The sequence below is a fragment of the Setaria italica genome, chromosome III (assembly GCF_000263155.2).
Source record: "Setaria italica strain Yugu1 chromosome III, Setaria_italica_v2.0, whole genome shotgun sequence".
Taxonomy (NCBI): Eukaryota; Viridiplantae; Streptophyta; class Magnoliopsida; order Poales; family Poaceae; genus Setaria; species Setaria italica.
In genome coordinates this window covers 38270261-38288644 of record NC_028452.1, presented here as the reverse complement: position 1 = coordinate 38288644, position 18384 = coordinate 38270261, and the positions used below count along the sequence as shown (strand labels likewise).

Here is an 18384-nt window from a genome sequence, read left to right as displayed (position 1 = left end):
CTCTAGCTTTTGTCCGCTTTTCAGCTTTCCAAGTTATTTCCATAAGCAACATGTATGACTCAAGAGTTTTCCTTAAGGTTGGTAAACCCAGTATGTAAGCAAGTAAGCAATTCTAGACTTGGGTATCTTCTCAGGTTTGAACAAGTGGCAAAGATGTCCTTAAAACAAGGCATGATCATACACAAGAATAGGTTTCAAGCAACTCCTAGACTTAGTGCATGCATAAAGCAAATAACTGATAATTAGACACATGAAATAACGACTCCAAAATAGATAGGTATAAATGCACCGGGGCTTGCCTTGTTCGCTTAAAAAGTTAGTATTCTCTGACGGGTTGGCTTCACAGGGGACTAACTCAAAAACTTCTTCGAACTCCGAAGGTCCTTCTGAAAATTCCAAATATTCTCCTTCTGGTGCTTCGGGATCTATAGCACAATACATGCAGGGGTTAGAAATGCAAAATTTTGAATAAAAGACTATACAACTTTCCTTCATGATAAAGTTGCAAGCCAACAAGGACTATACAACTTATCATGATAAAGTTGCAAGCCAACACACATAAACCCAAAAGATTAACCCACAATTTTATTTTTCTTACTTAACCCCTTAAGGCTTTTTCTTTTATTTTTAGAAAAAGTTATAATTATTTTCTAACTTGAAAACCTAATTTCCTATGAGTTAAGAATAATTTGGGACTAAGAAAATGTTATTCATATTTTATACATTTTATAATTATTAAGTATTTATTTAATTACCTTAAAAGGAAGGCATTAAATAAATACCCGAATTTTTATTATTTTTCTAGAGTGTAAAAATTTTAATGCATAAAGGAAAATAAAACAAGCCTAACAAAATTGGTTTCACTAATTTTGGACACTCCTAGAAATTTCTGTGATTTAAATGGTGTAAAACGAATTTAAACTAATTACTTACTTAAAGGAAATCTAATTTTCCCAAAAAACACCCGGAAAAACTTTTCTTATTCAGCCCAACTCTACCCCCTCTCATGCGCACTGGGCCCCACGGCGCGGACCCCACCTTTCTCCTGTTCCCCCTACCAGCCGGCCCCTTTCTCCCCCTAACGGGCCCCGTGGGCCGTTTTTCTTTTTCTTTCCCCTTCTCCGGCCCGACACCGGCCCAACGGCCTTTTTCCTTTTTCTCCTTTCTCACGCGAACGCGGCCTGCTTCCACTGGGCCTCCGGCCTTTTTCCCTTTACGGCCGACCGCGTCAGCTCCTTGGGCCTCCGACGCGCCGGCCCACAGACGCCCGCGCGCCCGGCCTCCTTCTCCCCCTCCTCTCCTTGCTCTCTCTGCCATGCGGGCCCGAGCGCCCAGGAGCTTCTTCCTCCTCCCGCCAAAACGCGCGCGTAACAGGGGGCGGCGCGACTCGCCAGCCGGCGCCCTACCGGCGACGGGGCTAGGTCGGGAAAGCATCTCTGTGCCCTTACGCATCCGTGCGCGGCGACAGCTCCTCGGGAGATGGCCGGAGCCACTCCCTCCACGGCGGCGGGCGGCGGCGCCTACGACCGGTCGCGGCTACGCACGTCGACGGCTTAACTTACCCCGACGACTACTGCTACAGCTTCCTAGTACCCCGAGAACTCACCTACGACTACCCACATAGACAGAGAGGAGCGGCAAGAGGGTGCTCACCGTGAGCAGGAGGTGCGGCGACGGCGGACAGAAACAACGGCGAGCACGGTTACTCCGGCATGGATGTTGGACAACAACTTGGCTGGGGTGTAGCTGGGGTGTCTGTGGAGGAGTGGGCGAGAGGAATCGATGGGAGGTGAGGCGTGGCGGTGGAATTTTGCTCGGCGGCGGCAACGGAGACAGAGGCGCTGGTGGCGGTAAAAAGAGCGGCGGTGAAACGGCGGCGCGGGAGCGGTAAATATACGAACCGTTTACCACGCGCATGGGCGACACCGTGGCCTACTCATAGGCTTGCGTGGTGAGGAGGTGGCCTAGCTATCTGCGCTGGCGAGCGACCGACGATGGCGGCGGCGACACGTCCAGCTGCTCTGTCATCGCCTCCCCCCCTTTTCTTTTAACGCCCAAAACTTCAGAGCTCTATCACGGTCGATTCCAAATCCGACGGTCTCCAAGTTGCTTAAACAAAGTTGGAGATAAACTTGAATCCTCCAACTATTATTTTAACTCTACCCCGAGATAAACATCAAGCTCAGTGCAATTTGGATTCTTTTCTCGGTTCCAACTGAATTTCACTGAACTCCAAGTTCAGTTCGTCAGTTAACTGACAGTGCCACTTATCTCACTTTGTGATCGAGTTTAGTGGTCCAATTCCCCTCCTTTAAGTCCAACTTCTTCCCAAATGTGTTCTACAACATCCCAAGGTTCTATTTTGCTCATGAACACGCACACCTTTTGATCTACATTGCTCTGAATTTGAGTCCAAAATCGACCCTATACTGCTGGTTTCAGACTTAACCATTTTCATGGTGACAGTCAATTGTGACAATGTGCTGACTTTGAGCTAGATTTCGAAATTGTTCCCTTCCATGTTCCTGGCCAACAACACCCAAATCTTGTAGTCCAAAGTTCATACTTCAACATGGTATAGTTGTCCTGATTCACTTATTTGAAAAATTCTTCAGAAATCAATTTCCAAAATGGACTCTGAGGCTGTTTTTCTGAAATTCTATTTTCAGACGAGGAACAGTAACTTCAGTTTTCTTTTTCCCTTCTTTAATTCCTTTGAGATAATTTGGACCAGTTCTATTCCAAATTCTTGATCCTTCAGTTCTAGTTACTCTTACACTTATAATCCACATTTTTGCCGAATTTTTCTGAATTTCAAATTCAAAATTCAAATTTCGGTCAAATTTGACCCGAATTTGATTTTTTTTTTGCTAATTTCTTTTCCTTTTCTTCTTGAATCACTTCTAATTCATCCAAGTCACTTTAAATGACCAAAATGGCAGCTGTTACACATGTGCTACCGCAAGTGACTGAACCTTGATGGAGACGACGACGCCGTAATGGTTGCCCCCAACCACATATGGGCTGTTCACTGCTAGTATAACCCTGCAAAAAGAATCTGTTTAAGTTCTGAACCATCAACCTCAAACATGAATATTAGGAAAATGGCAAATTACCAACAGAATTTAGAAGATCACATTTATTCTAACTGCTAACCAAAGCTGCAGCTTCAAAACCAACATGATTCACTTGCATGTTGCATCTATAAACCAACACACTGTCTCATACATAGCCTCACATAATGGCATATGAAGAAATCTATCAGGAACCCTTGGATAGAAAAAAAATACTTGAAAACATGGGTAGTACTTGACCTACCATAGACCTCACATGATAAATGTGCAAGAAACTTGAACTTTATAAATCACATAGGCCTACCTTGTTTGTACCCTTCAAGTTGCAAATTAAATTTTACAGCCCCGCCGCAAAACCAGCCAGAAAGTTGTATCGTATTTCGTTGACACCCTACATCCAGCTGAAATGAAGAGAAGATCATTATCATTCCATACGAAGTGAAACATTCGAGTATGCAAAATACACACAAACAATAATGAGATATGCTCCTGACTAACATTATGAAATTCTATTTGAAGACAACCAGGATTCAACTGTTGAGCAGCAAGGAAAAGATAGACAGATAGTAATTCTTTACTGCCTGACCAAAAAACATTGATCGTTAACCCTGGAAACTGGACCAAAAATCAAGATTGTTAGCCCCAGAAACTGGAAACAGATTCAAAGGCTACTAAATCGGGCATCCTATAATGATCTTGATGTAGCTGTGAATGTGACAAGTGAGAATTGGATCAACAGTCCTCAATAAAAGGAGAGATGGCAATATTGTGGACGTTAGAATCTGTTCTTCTAGCCAATCAAGGTCATAAAGCAACCTAAGTCACCATCCACATAAATTGAATGCGAAGTGATAGGTCAAAGATATATGCTAATGCTAGCCACAGAATATATTTTGCAGGCATGCCATAAATAGAAGAATCATAACTAAAGGAGTGTGAAACTTCGCATCAGACATGAACTTGTTTTAATTCTAGCTATTGACTGGTGCAGTGCTAACAAAAGAAAGAACCATCAGGATATTTGTGAGAATCCAGTTAATGTAACAATAACAAATTCATTTGTATGATTCAGACATGTCATTTATACTTCAATAATCAACTGCTGACAGCTCCAAGGTGAGCTAAATCCCAATGCAAATCAAACATATATTTTGGATCTCCATCAGCATGCATTTTTTTTATCACAAGTGTATAAGACTGGTGCAACCTCCAGAATTGCACCGAACCATAAAGTAACAAAGAATAGCCATAAGTAATTACCCATTGTACACACGCACAACCTCAGGAGTATTTAGCACTTTTCCAAGAGACCACATCAGCGCACCATACACTCTCATAAGCTGTAGCATGAATAGTAGGAAACATTATTCATCATATGAGATTTTATTTTCAACAAAGAAACAAAGCGGAGTATGGTTTCAAGGAAGTTTTAAAGAAGGGTAAACAAAACAGCACAACAGTAATCCTACCTTTTTCAATATTAAAAGTTTATTTCAACAATCACAGGTACATGATAATGGCTAACCCTTGGGACATTAGCTGTTCTTAAAATCTAATAAATAATAAAGATCAACAATAATGGTTAGCCAACATAAGGAAAACTCTGCTAATACACGTGCTACAGTTTCGATCATTTGTCAGGTACGACATCCATCCTGAAAGAAAATACAATATTCATGCTAGTATTTACCATGACAACTACGGATTTGTCAGTAGTAGGCTTTGTGTGGTGGATCCACTTCGGATCTACTTGGTTAAACATGATTTAGCCGCATAATACGCGACACTCATGCCTAAACCGAGTAAACACGAAGTGCCGTCGGATTTCTTCCGATTTAACCACTTGAACAGGACCATTTAGCAAACCCACACGAAGGTGAGCGGTTCCAGCGAATACAACAAGTCCACCGAGTTAACATCTTAACCAATTATTTTGGTTATGAAATAAACATCAAAGTTTTACAAGGTTTCAAGAAAAACAACAGAAGGTAAAACCCCTAGCGGAAGCATAACGTCGGGGTCGGACATCCCTGGCGAGGCCAGCCGGGACATCACTGATCCCTCTCCTCGCCATCCGAGGAGGGATCCCACTCGACCGTCCAACCCGGAGGGAGCTGGGGCGGCCAAGTGCCAACGGAGGAGGGCTCGGGAGCAGCGGCTTCACCTGAAAAGAAAGGCGACAACAAGGCTGAGCTACTAAGCTCAACAAGACTTAACCGACAGGAGTAAAGCTACTCCACACTTCTAGACATGCAAGGCTCTTTGGCTGAGGGGTTTGTTTGACAAAAGCACTAAGTAAAACCCTTTTTTCAAGTTTTAGCTCCGGCTCTAAGTTCATTATCCGGTCTAAGTTTTGCAACCTATTCTAAGCAATCATAGAACCAACCAAGATATGTATATATCAACAAAACCATGTCATCATCAGATTCCTCATTTACTCAGGGTGACATAGCGATCAAGCAGTCTCAAACTGTGAGAGCCAGACAAATCGATTTGAGTTCTTTAACCATGCATGGTGAACCTAACCTCACGACATCCGCGCACCACGGAGGTCGCTTCCTTTGTCGGCCTTCCCCATCAATCCCCTAACCCGTGTCGGGCCCATTTCCTTTGGTGCAAGGTTCCACAGACCCGGCCTCTGCCGTTCTATGATCACGCATGCCACCACGTGCGACATCCAGTAGGGGAAACTCCGTTCCAAGAACAATGGGGCGACCGCTCACGTCTAGGTTCAATCCGGTACTAGGCTTCCTCATCCCATACTAAGTATGAGGTTAGTACTTTCAAACACTTGATCACGAACACCACCACTGTCGGGCCTTAGTCAAGTTTCATAGATAGACGGGGCGATCAACCGACCACCAAAGAGTTATCCAAAACCCTGCCCCGTCCATCGTCCTTACAGTTGTAACAGAAGGGTAGACATCCAACTCCTACAACTCGCGAGTGACAGGGAATCACTCGGCTTTTACCGTCTCCTATTTAAGCAAGGCATCTACTCGATCCAACCGCTAGTGTTCAGATCATGGGAGCTAAGTCATGCATTTAGGGTTCCAAACAACTCCTATACGTAAATGCACAAGCATGCTAAAGAAGGCATGCGCAAGTCTGGTAAAACAACACAGGGTTTTCATGCAACCGGGGCTTGCCTACGAGCAAGGAGGAAGAGAACTGCTCGACTTCTGGGGCGGCTTCAGCTTCAGAGGGCAGGAGCTCAGCTACACCGTCGTCTTCTGGCGTCGGGTGCAGCTCGTAGAAGCCGTCGGCGAGGCGCAGCTCTACACGAATGCAATGCATTAGTTAGCATAGACGGTTATTTCAACAGTAACACTTGCAAGTCTGAGCCCAGAAACTCATGACAAAAAGCAGGAGGGTGGGAAGGTTCAAGGGAGCTGGTGGAGATCAAGAGGTAAGGGTCGGAGGAAAGGAACTTATGATCTGACCCTTAAACTAGAGGGTTTGGTGTGCTAGGGATCCTCAGACTCAACGTTGAAGGGTCCCCAAGTTTTACATATACACCCTTGGTTTGAAAAAAAAGATTCAGCCGAGTCCTCGGGCGAGGTGGAGAAGGGTCGGCGGAACAGACAGGGTCGGGCGAGACGGAATCGGGGTCGGGCGGATAAGAGGGGTCGGACGAGGCGGACCAAGGGTCGGACGAGGCGGACCAGGGGTCGGCAGCTTACCTTCTTCTTGCAAGGAACGCTTGGGGTCAGGAAGAAGCAGACTTGGGCGGAGGGGCTAAGGCTTTGAACAGCGGCTAGGTCCGGCAGTACTCCGGCGGCGGCGGTGCTTGCTTGTGGATCACAAGTAGGCTCTTACGCAGCGCGGAGGAGCAAGCGGCTGGGTGGCTTGGGGAAAATGGAGTGGAGCGAAGAGGAGAGTTCCTCAGGAACTTAGTGGGGTGGCACTGGGAGCTCGAGCAGGGAGCATGCGAAAAGGCGGAGAGGCAGCAATGGCGAAGGGAACTCCGGCGGGGCTCGCACATTCCCTTTTATAGCTACGCAGGAGTGAGAAAGGGAGCGGTGCGGGAGTGAGAAGGGGAGGGGCGCGAAGGCCGGGGAAGAAGCAATGGAGTGCTCTGCCTGGGCGGCGATTGAGCGACGTGGGCGGTGGAGCAGGATTTCGGGGATGACGCTAGCGGTCATTGGGCTCTGGCGTTAGGGCGGCGCAGGAGCGGGTATGCCGGTGGTTGTGCGGTAGAGTTGATGGAAGTGACCGGGTTAACGACGCTAGAATTGAGGGCGCACAGGTGAGAAGACAGGCGGCCGCGGGCGCGCGGGCGAGCGTGGAGCAACAGATTGTCGGGCGGCTTCTGACAGGGCGGGGAAAGGAGCTGTCGCTGCCGTGGTCAGGGTTGGTGGAGGAGGAATCGTCGGGTAGCGAAGACCAGGCGGCGCAACTGTGTCGAAGTGACGGAAAAGACGGGCGACATCGGGCTCTGCGGCCGGGATCTGGCGATGTGATGATGGGCGCGGGTGGCGAGGTGCTGCAGAAAGATTGCAGAGGGGCTTCCGCTGCGATTGGGGAAGGGGGCGCGAGAATCCATTCGGTCGCGGGCCAGAGACGAGGCGGAGCGGTGGGCGTCGGAGAAGTTGAGCCACGCAGCGGGGAAACTCTGAAGCGGGCATGCAACTCGAGTGTGCCTGTTGCGAAAGATCTGGGGAAAAAGATCTCGTGGGTCCACCGGTCAGATAGAAAGGACGTGTTGGGAAAGACTTAGAAGGATCCGACGGTGAGTTGGGGTCGGCGGGGTCGGAACTGGAGACCAGCGGAGAGGGGTCGGGTCTCAGGGGTCGGGACCGGTCTGGAGGTTGATCACTTAGGCTTGGAAAGCTAAGGCAGGTGATCAGGGGCTCGGATTAGGATTAACTTGGAAGATTTGGGGTCGGTCGTCACAGCCTACCCCTCTTAAAAAGAATCTCGTCCCGAGATTCAGGTTTAAAAGTAGGGTGTGCCGTTCTTACCTCCTTGACGAGACAGAAAACCTGGGAAGTGCTTGTTCAGATACTCGTCTATTTCCCATGTTGCTTCATCCTCCATGTGGTTCCTCCAGAGGATCTTGTACATTCTGACCATTTGGCGCTGGGTATGCCTCTCTTTCTGGTCAAGAACCCGGTCTGGGTACTCGGTGTAGGTTAGGTCGGGCTCGATCTGAAGCTGATCTTGCTCTAAGATCTCGGTTGGAACTTGGACACATTTCTTCAGTTGAGACACGTGGAAGACATCGTGTATGGCCGATAGCTGTTCTGGGAGTTGGATCCGGTAAGCCACGGGTCCACAGATCTCCATAATCTCATAAGGGCCAATGTAGCAGGGAGCCAACTTGCCTTTCGCTCCAAACCGTTGCACTCCTTGGTCGGGGAGACTCGAAGATACACATGGTCACCAATATCAAACTGTAGGGGCCTTCTTCGCCTGCCGGAATAACTCTTTTGTCGAGATTGGGCAGCTTTGAGATTTGCTTGAATTACCCTTACTTGCTCTTCGGCTTCTGCCACTAAGTCAGGGCCATAGATCTGTCTTTCTCCTGCTTGGGACTAGTTCAATGGTGTCCGACATCTCCGGCCATATAAGGCTTCAAACGGTGCCATCTTCAAACTGGTCTGGTAGCTGTTGTTGTAGGAGAATTCTGCCAAGGGCAAGCACTTGTCCCAATTTTTGTCATAATGGATGACACAAGCTCTCAACATGTCTTCAAGGATCTGATTGACTCTTTCGGTTTGACCATCGGTTTGAGGATGATATGTTGAGCTACGGATGAGCTTGGTGCCCATGGATGCTTGTAGCTGTTCCCAAAAGCGTGCCACAAACTGAACTCCTCGATCAGAGATGATGGTCTTGGGTACACCGTGTAGGGAAACTATGCGGTCGAGGTACAACTCTGCATACTGTTTGACTGTGTGGGTGGTGCGGACAGGAAGGAAGTGGGCGGTCTTGGTCAGGCGGTCCACTATAACCCAGATGGAGTCATGTCGCTGTGATGTAAGGGGCAGTCCAACTATGAAGTCCATGCTGATGTCTTCCCATTTCCAAGAGGGAATAGGTAGGGGCTGCAGGGTACCCGCTACCTTTAGATGGCTGGCTTTGACACGTTGACAGGTATCACATTCTGAAACATAACGGGCAATTTCCGGCTTCATTCCACTCCACCAAAAGTTTTGGCGGAGATCATGGTACATCTTATTGCTGCCAGGATGGATTGAGAACTTGGAGAGATGAGCTTCATCTAAGATCTGCGTCTTAAGGTTGGGGTCGGCTGGTACAACTAGTCAGTTTCCATAATACACCTTCCCAGTCTCATCCTGTCGAAAATGCTTATACCCTTCATCCTTCAATGAGATCTTCCTGATGATCCGCTTTACTTCCTCATCCTCCACTTGTACTGACCGTATTTGGTCTTCCAAAACTGAGTCAAGGGTGATGTGGCCGAGGGTTCCATGGGGAACAATTTCTAAATTAAGTTTCCCCATCTCATGACACGGAGTCTCGGTGAAAGTTGTTGCCGACAAGCAATTGCAACAGTTCTTGCGACTAAGAGTATCGGCCACCACATTGGCCTTGCTGGGATGATAGTGAACTTCCAAGTCATAGTCTTTTATCAACTCTAACCATCTTCTTTGGCGCATGTTGAGGTCGGCTTGAGTGAAGATGTACTTGAGGCTCTTGTGGTCGGTGTAGATGTTGCAGTGGGTGCCCATCAGATAGTGTCTCCATATCTTTAAGGCATGGATCACTGCTGCCAACTCAAGATCATGGGTCGGGTAGTTCAGCTCATGAGGTCGTAATGCCCGTGAGGTATAGGCAATGACTCAGTTGTCTTGCATAAGAACACACCCAAGTCCAGTGCTAGAGGCGTCATAGTACACGTCAAACGGCCTAGAAGGGTCGGGCTGAGCCAAAACTGGGGCTGTGGTCAGCCAGTGCTTCAGGGTCTTGAAGGCTTCTTTGCACTTGTCGCTCCACACGAACCTGACCTCTTTCTTCAACAACTCTGTCATCGGCTTAGCTGTCTTAAAGAAATCCGGTATGAAGTGCCGATAGTAGCCTGCCAGTCCAAGGAAACTTCTAATCTGGTGCACTGAGGCAGGAGGCTTCCATTCCATGACTTCCTGTACCTTACTGGGGTCGACGGCTATACCATCCTTAGAGATAGTGTGTCCCAAAAACTTGACACTATCTAACCAAAACTCACACTTGGAGAACTTGGCATAGAGTTGGTGATCTCTCAGCCGTTGGAGAACTACATGAAGATGATCGGCATGTTTTTCTTCGCTCTTCGAGTACACGAGGATATCATCAATGAACACCACAACAAACTTGTCCATCTCGAGCATGAACACCGAGTTCATGAGGTACATGAAATAGGCGGGTGCATTGGTGAGTCCAAAGGACATGACCAGGTACTCGTATAGTCCATACCTTGTGGAGAAGGCTGTCTTGGGTATGTCGCAGGGTCGGATCTTGATTTGGTGATAACCCGAACGAAGATCGATCTTGGAGAACACTTTTGCTCCAGCTAACTGATCAAACAAGACATCAATGCGTGGAAGTGGGTACTTGTTCTTGACGGTCACCGCATTGAGGGGTCGGTAGTCCACACACATGCGGAGACTGCCATCCTTCTTCTTCACAAACAGGGCGGGGCAACCCCAAGGTGATGTGCTGGGTCGGATGAAGCCTTTTTCTAACAGATCATGCAACTGGGTCTTCAACTCAGCCAACTCAGCAGGTGGCATCCGATAGGGTCTCTTGGATATCGGTGCGGTGCCGGGGATCAACTCTATGGAAAACTCCACCTCTCTATCAGGTGGCATGCCAGGCAAGTCTTCGGGGAACACGTCAGGGTACTCACAGACAACAGGGAGGCTTTCTAGTCGGGCTTCCGATAGAGGGTACGCACAAGGGAGTGCGGACTTAGGATGTTTCAAGGATAGGGTAGAACTGCCATGGAAGGGTGAGTTGATGTGGAGAGTTTGGGCAGCTGTATCTAGAACCACTTGGTGTCTGGCCATCCAATCCATCCTGAGGATGATATCTATTCCTTCTAGGTCAAGGATGATAAGATTCTCCTTGAAAAGAGTTGGGCCTAGTTGGAGAGGTACAAGAGTAACGATCTGATCCGAGGCTATCTTCCCTCCCGGAGTGGCGATCACATAGGATTCCTTAGTGTGACCGACATCCAGCTCACATCTTTCTCTAGCCTTACCCCCGATAAAGCTATGAGAGGCTCCCGAATCAAACAACACAACAACAGCTTGATTTAAGACAAGGAAAGTACCCGTCATTACTGGCGCACCTTCGGGGAGTTCGGTCAAGCTGGTGTAGTTGAGCCGGCCTTGTCGAACTTGCACCTTGGGCCTTCTTCCTCTGTTTGCCATGGGGTTCTGGCCTTGCTGCTGATTCCTATTCCTGGGGCAGTCCTTAGCAAAATGCCCTTCATTGCCGCAGGTGAAGCAGCGGCTACTAGTTGCAGGGCAGGGTGGTGCTGGTGGGGTCGGCTGGGGCGCCTGTGGTTGGAAGCCGGAAAAACGGGGCGCTGCTGCTGGTGGGGGTCGGGCAATCCACCTTCCCGACTGCTGGGGTCGGCTGGGCGCTTGTGGAGGAACCATCCTGAACCTTCGGGTTGGCTGGCTCGGAAATGCCACGGAGGCCTTCCTCTTCTGGTCGGCTTTGAGAGCCTGCATGCAATCCTCTTGAGAGATGGCCAGATTGACCAACTTGTTGTAGGTGTCCACCTTGATGGGGTTCAACCTTTCTCTGAGCTCCAAGCTCAATCCTCGACGGAATCTGTCCCGCTTCTTCTCGTCTGTGTCAGCATGATAGCCGGCATAACGGCACAGATCGTTGAAAGCTTGGGCGTAGTGCAGGACATCTCGGGTTCCCTGGGTAAGAGCTAGGAACTCGTTGAGCTTGCGCTCCAGGAGACCTTCCAGGATGTGATGCGCTTTAAACGCGGTCTTGAACTCGTTCCAGCTGACCACATGGCCAGCCGGCAACATGGCATGGTAGTGGTCCCACCAGAGCCGTGCGGAGCCACGCAGCTGTTGAGTTGCGAACCGAGCCTTGTTATGGTCGGGGCACGGGGCGGTGAGAAGCTCGAACTTGGATTCGATCGTACGAACCCAGCGTTGGCGTCGAGCGGTTCTTGTGTCTTCTGAAACAAAGGGGGCTGCGTCCCCAAAAAGTCCTCATAGCGAGCAACATGTGGCTGCTGCTGAGCCCTTCCACCATGGGGCTGCTCCTGTTGTCCTTGTACAAGATGCCTCAGCAGCTCGGTTTGAGCTGCTAAAATTGCCTCCAGTGGAGACGAGGGCGGGGTTGGGGGAAGATCCTGTCTCTGCTCGCTGCTGCCGGGCACCAAACCAGATCTAGTGTGATGCGCCATCTGCAAGAGTTAACGTTCCATTAAATTCCAAAACTTAGAAGTACTCCAACAGATGGAACGCATAAGTTAAATTCTCCAATACAACTCTTGCTAATAATGCAACACACGTCCTTATAAGGGAGATACACTCTTCTCATCATCATGTTAGTTAGTGTTTATCTTAGCCTTGTACTCAACTTCGGGCGAACCATACCCTACCTAGACTCCTGGAATCCAAACTTAAGCCACGGGGTCGGGCTAGGCGATCCTTCCGCGAAAAAGGGTCGGCAACGATCCACACTAAAAAGGGGTCGGGCGAGGCGGAGACTTCCCTGAAAGGTTGGGCGAAGCAGAGAACTGCCTCGAGGGGTCGGCGCATCCGATCTTGCAAACCAGGGTCGGCCAACTTGAACAGACCCACAGAAAACAGCGTGTGTGGTCGCGGCACAACTCACTTAGTCTAACATTCCAACACTTTGCAAGAGTTAAAGGCCAGACTCAGGAATTGACTTCATTTACAGCGGTGTTCCAAACACAGGGAGTACTCAACTCAATGCTAACCTATTACAATTCTTTCCAAAATTTAGGCTGCCGAGGAGTACAACAAAAGAATGAGTCCCTTGCAACTCTTCATCTACAAATGAACACTATGAGTAGGAGAAGGGGCGCCGTCTTCTTCAATGTCCATACTGGACGCTCCCTCATCCTCCTCGGGGTCCTCTTGAGCTTCTAGTTGCATATGGAGGGCGTGCATATCGTCGAGCTCAGCTTGATGCTCGTCCAGGTGAGCATTGGCAACCGCTAGCTCCATTTCCACTTCCATTTTCTCCTCTGACAGCTCGATCATACCGTCCACCAGGTCGGCTACTTCTCCTTCGAGCTCAAAGATTCTGTCTTGCATGTCATGTATCTGAATGCTCCGTTGGATAAGCTGATAGGTTTGGCCTACCAGGTCTCTCCTGGCTGACTGGAGGTGTCCTTGAGCATCCACTGCGGTCCGAGCAAGGATGGTCATGGCCCTTCCTTGGAGCTCGATCAGCCGATAGAGGGCTGTCATACACCTGATGTTGGTGGAGATGGTGACCATGGAGTAGGTGGTGGCCAGCACCTCGATATTTCTGACGCGGTCAAGCCACGCCGGATCCAACCGGTTTCTGGCGGGGAACAGGCCGATGGGGTCTAGTGTGACCTCCAGGGGATGCAGCTGACAAAACTGGGTAAGGAGCTGAAGAGCGGCGGACTCCCAGGTGTCCTCCGGAGCAAGACCGTAGGCTGATATCCCGAATGAGGGCCAGTCGGGCCGCACAGGAGGAGGAGGTACTACTGCCTGTACGTTGCACGTCTGGATGCCCTGCTCCAGGTATAGTCATTCGGCGTACAATGGTGGGGACTGGTACCCGAACCATTTCAAGGTGTCCCACAAAATCGCGGGGAAGCCCTCGAAGTGTAAACAGGTTGACTGGAAGGTACCATCCGCTCCAAATAGAACGTGTCTGGGGACGGCCATCTGGAACCAAGAAACCAAAACCACGTGAGATAGACTCCAAAGGTCAGGGGTCGGATAGAGAAGCATTCGGTTTTTAACTGAGGACAACTGGAAGAACTAGAAATCCTTAGAACCGAAGAAGAGCTTTTCCGAGCAAGGTTGCTTTTGAGGAGAGTGACTTTACAGATTTTAGTTTATGTCGCATGCACGGCCTACCTCACTCTTAACCAAAACAACTGCCCCAAACTTGGGTCTTACGCGGTCAGTGCCGGTGGCAAGGCAACAAGTACGTCTCTCCCTATAATAGCTAGTCGGTTCTAGCAACGTCTCCTAAGCGAACGCGGTTAGTGTACCTGCAGAAAACACCACCATACGAACCTTTCGTGCCAGCACCCACGAAAGCGTTCCCAAACATTACCGCTCACTATAGGAACGACACCCATGCGTTTAAGGCTGCATGGACAACACTCAACCGTGGAAATAGGTTCCCTTTGAATGGAACCGTATAACCCTTCGCATACTCGCGATGCGTAATCAGCGCACGTATAATAGACGTGGCGAACAACCGTGCTGATAGGTTCGTTGGAATCGAACCGTACCAACCTTCGTATGGATCACATACGGAACCTGCGCACGTATGATAGACGTGGGCGAAAAACAACCACGATGATAGGGTCCTTTGAATAGAACTCCCTATCAACCCCCGCATACTCGTGATGCGGAACTCGGCACACGTATGATAAATGTGGCGAAGTGCTGGAAGGGTTAGCAAGATAACCAAACAATATTAGCCACCTAAAACAACCCCAAAATCCCCTAGGGCCTCTCGCACTAAGGTCATCCTTAACGATCGTACGAGATTTTTCAAAGAGTTTCTTGCAACTTTTATCTTTTCAAATAAGTGTTAGGGCTTGTTGTATTCTCTGTATTGCTGAACTGGCTCTGGTACCAGCTGTGGTGGATCCACTTCAGATCTACTTGGTTAAACATGATTTAGCCGCATAATACGCGACACTCATGCCTAAACCGAGTAAACACAAAGTGCCGTCGGATTTCTTCCGATTTAACCACTTGAACAGGACCATTTAGCAAACCCACACGAAGGTGAGCGGTTCCAGCGAATACAACAAGTCCACCGAGTTAACATCTTAACCAATTATTTTGGTCATGAAATAAACATCAGAGTTTTACAAGGTTTCAAGAAAAACAACAGAAGGTAAAACCCCTAGCGGAAGCATAACGTCGGGGTCGGACATCCCTGGCGAGGCCAGCCGGGACATCACTGATCCCTCTCCTCGCCATCCGAGGAGGGATCCCACTCGACCGTCCAACCCGGAGGGAGCTGGGGCGGCCAAGTGCCAACGGAGGAGGGCTCGGGAGCAGCGGCTTCACCTGAAAAGAAAGGCCACAACAAGGCTGAGCTACTAAGCTCAACAAGACTTAACCGACAGGAGTAAAGCTACTCCACACTTCTAGACATGCAAGGCTCTTTGGCTGAGGGGTTTGTTTGCCAAAAGCACTAAGTAAAACCCTTTTTTCAAGTTTTAGCTCCGGCTCTAAGTTCATTATCCGGTCTAAGTTTTGCAACCTATTCTAAGCAATCATAGAACCAACCAAGATATGTATATATCAACAAAACCATGTCATCATCAGATTCCTCATTTACTCAGGGTGACATAGCGATCAAGCAGTCTCAAACTGTGAGAGGCAGACGAATCGATTCGAGTTCTTTAACCATGCATGGTGAACCTAACCTCACAACATCCGCGCACCACAGAGGTCGCTTCCTTTGTCGGCCTTCCCCATCAATCCGCTAACCCGTGTCGGGCCCATTTCCTTTGGTGCAAGGTTCCACAGACCCGGCCTCTGCCGTTCTGTGACCACGCATGCCACCACGTGCGACATCCAGTAGGGGAAACTCCGTTCCAAGAACAATGGGGCGACCGCTCATGTCTAGGTTCAATCCGGTACTAGGCTTCCTCATCCCATACTAAGTATGAGGTTAGTACTTTCAAACACTTGATCACGAACACCACCACTGTCGGGCCTTAGTCAAGTTTCATAGATAGACGGTGCGATCAACCGACCACCAAAGTGTTACCCAAAACCCTGCCCCGTCCATCGTCCTTACAGTTGTAACAGAAGGGTAGACATCCAACTCCTACAACTCGCGAGTGACAGGGAATCACTCGGCTTTTACCGTCTCCTATTTAAGCAAGGCATCTACTCGATCCAACCGCTAGTGTTCAGATCATTGGAGCTAAGTCATGCATCTAGGGTTCCAAACAACTCCTATACGTAAATGCACAAGCATGCTAAAGAAGGCATGCGCAAGTCTGGTAAAACAACATAGGGTTTTCAGGCAACCGGGGCTTGCCTTCGAGCAAGGAGGAAGAGAACTGCTCGACTTCTGGGGCGGCTTCGGCTTCAGAGGGCAGGAGCTCAGCTACACCGTCGTCTTCTGGCACCGGGTGCAGCTCGTAGAAGCCGTCGGCGAGGCGCAGCTTTACACGAATGCAATGCATTAGTTAGCATAGACGGTTATTTCAACAGTAACACTTGCAAGTCTGAGCCCAGAAACTCGCGACAAAAAGCAGGAGGGTGGGAAGGTTCAAGGGAGCTGGTGGAGATAAAGAGGTAAGGGTCGGAGGAAAGGAACTTATGATCTGACCCTTAAACTAGAGGGTTTGGTGTGCTAGGGATCCTCAGACTCAACATTGAAGGGTCCCCAAGTTTTACACATACACCCTTGGTTTGAAAAAAAAGATTCAGCCGAGTCCTCGGGCGAGGCGGAGAAGGGTCGGCGGAACAGACAGGGTCGGGCGAGATGGAACCGGGGTCGGGCGGATAAGAGGGGTCGGGCGAAGCGGACAGGGGTCGGACGAGGCGGACCAAGGGTCGGACGAGGCGGACCAGGGGTCGGCAGCTTACCTTCTTCTTGCAAGGAACGCTTGGGGTCGGGAAGAAGCAGACTTGGGCGGAGGGGCTAAGGCTTTGAACAGCGGCTAGGTCCGGCAATACTCCGGCGGCGGCGGTGCTTGCTTGTGGATCACAAGTAGGCTCTTACGCAGCGCGGAGGAGCAAGCGGCTGGGTGGCTTGGGGAAAACGGAGTGGAGCGGAGAGGAGAGTTCCTCAGGAACTTAGTGGGGTGGCGCTGGGAGCTCGAGCAGGGAGCAAGCGAAAAGGCGGAAAGGCAGCAATGGCGAAGGGAACTCCGGCGGGGCTCGCGCATTCCCTTTTATAGCTAAGCAGGAGTGAGAAAGGGAGCGGCGCGGGAGTGAGAAGGGGAGGGGCGCGAAGGCCAGGGAAGAAGCAATGGAGTGCTCTGCCTGGGCGGCGATTGAGCGACGAGGACGGTGGAGCAAAACTTCGGGGATGACGCCAGCGGTCATTGGGCTCTGGCGTCAGGGCGACGCAGGAGCGGGTATGCCGGTGGTTGAGATTTGGCGGAGGCGAGCGTCGTCGTGCGGTAGAGTTGATGGAAGTGACCGGGTTAACGGCGCTAGAATTGAGGGCGCACAGGTGAGAAGACAGGCGGTCACGGGCGCGCGGGCGAGCGCGGAGCAACAGATTGTCGGGCGGCTTCTGACAGGGTGGGGAAAGGAGCTGTCGCTGCCGTGGTCAGGGTTGGCGGAGGAGAAATCGTCGGGTAGCGAAGACCAGGCGGCGCAACTGTGTCGAAGTGACGGAAAAGACTGGCGACATCGGGCTCTGCGGCCGGGATCTGGCGATGTGATGATGGGCGCGGGTGGCGAGGTGCTGCAGAAAGGTTGCAGAGGGGCTTCCGCTGCGATTGGGGAAGGGGGCGCGAGAATCCATTCGGTCGCGGGCCAGAGACGAGGCGGAGCGGCGGGCGTTGGAGAAGTTGAGCCACGCGGCGAGGGAACTCTGAAGCGGGCATGCAACTCGAGTGCGCCTGTCGCGGAAGATCTGGGGGAAAAAGATCTCGTGGATCCACCGGTCAGATAGAAAGGACGTGTTGGGAAAGACTTAGAAGGATCTGATGGTGAGTTGGGGTCGGCGGGGTCGGAACTGGAGACCAGCGGAGAGGGGTCGGGTCTCAGGGGTCGGGACCGGTCTGGAGGTTGATCACTTAGGTTTGGAAAGCTAAGGGTGCGTTTGGTTGGGAGACAATGTAGAACGGGACGGTCCCGTTCCAATTTTTCGGGATGGGATGATCCCATTTCTTGTTTGGTTGAATGGGATGGGATGATCCTATTTTTTGTTTGGTTGGAGAGATCGCTATAGACGGGACAAGCACCGTTTTCTTCTCCTGTTAACACCGTTCGTGGGACCCCCCTTTTATACTTACAGGTCTTTTCATCCTGCTCGTCCAAGACTTTTTCTATGGTTAGGATGTCTGAAAATATGTCTATTCTGTCGTTTTTCTATGGTTACGATGTATGAAAATATGCCTATTCTGGAGTTTTTCTATCGTTTGGATGCCCCAAAATATGGG

General features: G+C 49.9%; 1 long non-coding RNA gene across 6 annotated transcripts in view; it reads right to left on the bottom strand.

Moving 5' to 3' along the window:
• Positions 1-406: 406 nt before the first annotated feature.
• The window catches only part of LOC101772527, a 20491-nt gene continuing 2513 nt past the window's right edge, over positions 407-18384 (bottom strand). For 5 of the 6 annotated variants that reach the window (XR_001163574.3, XR_214931.4, XR_001163575.3 and 2 more), the window contains 3 exons: positions 4335-4414; positions 3379-3475; positions 2665-3045 (listed from right to left, as the gene is read on the bottom strand). This is a non-coding gene — a long non-coding RNA (uncharacterized LOC101772527). Of the gene's footprint in view, positions 426-2664; positions 3046-3378; positions 3476-4334; positions 4415-18384 lie in introns of those variants that run through there. The other variant, XR_002676713.1, reaches the window with a different exon arrangement.